The sequence below is a fragment of the Nannobrachium achirus genome (assembly GCF_963921795.1).
Source record: "Nannobrachium achirus genome assembly, chromosome: 19".
Classification (NCBI taxonomy): Eukaryota; Metazoa; Chordata; class Actinopteri; order Myctophiformes; family Myctophidae; genus Nannobrachium; species Nannobrachium achirus.
The window spans coordinates 43,945,506-43,947,000 of record NC_137826.1 but is presented as its reverse complement, the minus strand read 5'-3'; positions in this window follow the sequence as shown (position 1 = coordinate 43,947,000).

The following is a 1,495-nucleotide window of genomic DNA, read 5'->3' as shown; positions in this document are numbered from 1 at the left end:
GTGGAGGAAACGTTGCACGCCAAATTGCCGAGCACATTGTTGATGCATTCTCCTGGGCCTGAGAGCACCGTGGTGGGCTAATGTCTCAATGTCTTAATACTGCCATGAAAGGACACGTCAGCAGACAGAAGGCTGGGTGCTGCATGGGTGCTATGGGGAGGCGTGAGTAAATTATCAACTCATATGTCAATGTTTAAAGGGATTGTTCACCCCCAAAATGACACACGCACGCACGCACACACCCACACGCACACGCGCGCACACACAAACACACACACACACACACACACACACACACACACACACACACACACACACACACACACACACGCTATATCCTCTATGATTCTCAGAATCTCAACACCAGCTTCATGTTACCATAATCTTCTTATCTTTATATCTTATCTTATGGCTTTCTAACCTATGATTCAGCAATGTATCAGTGAGCACTCACATGTGTACGTACTGGCACATTCAACAGGACCTCATTATGGCTGCATTAGTGACGTGTGTGTGTGTGGCGAGGGGGGTTAATGGAAGGGGGGGGGGGGGGTGGTTGGAGTAGTGTGGGGGAGTAGAGAAGTGAGGCTGAGAGCCAGACAATAGAGGCACATGGCTGGGTGGGGGACATGCAGTGAGTGTTTGCGTACGTGCGTGCACTTGCGTGCGTGTGTGTATAGGGTGTGTACTGGGGGGGGACAGAGGGGCTAGCAGCTGCTACTCCAGACCTCTCCTCTCGTCCTCTGAGTTCATCAAAACAACACTGAGCAGTCCAGACAATAATTAGCCAGATCAGATCACTGACACAAGCTAGAGATTTATGGAATACTCTCCCTTCAGATTATTAGGATTAGGCCTATTATCATTATAATTATATAACAACATCCTCTTTAGCTTTACTTTTAATATTGCAATAATTGAGACAGCCGTGGACTCTTCGCGTCCACGTCTGAAGACGGGTCTTATGACCCGTCTCATGACGCGTCCGTGCTTAAATAGCGTCAAGACGGAGCTTTGCGTCCAGGACGGAGCTCCCGCGGCTCAAGACGCGAAACCGCGGCTCAAGACGCGATTCGAGTCAAAGGACGGGCCTTTGACACTACAATCGCGTCTTTGAGCGTCTTTGAGCCCAAAGACGGGGCTTGGACCGCGTCTTTGAGCACAAAGACGGGGCTTGGACACTACAATCGCGTATTCCGTCTCATGACGCGTCCGTGCTTAAATAGTGGTCACCGCGGCCCTGGTAGACTTTCGCGTTTACAGACGCGATCATCACGGCTCTGTGAAGCACACCGCGGCTCCGGACGCGATTATCGGTTTCAACCGCGGCTCTGAATTCCGATACGCGGCTCAAAGACGGGGCTTGGAACTGCGTCTGGCTGGAACTCGGTGCGGCCGTAAAGTATAGCTGTGTGCTGTCTTTGTAAGCCGGCCGTGGACGTGTCCATGGACCCTATCCATCTAAAAAACAAATTGGATGTCTATTGTATGTATT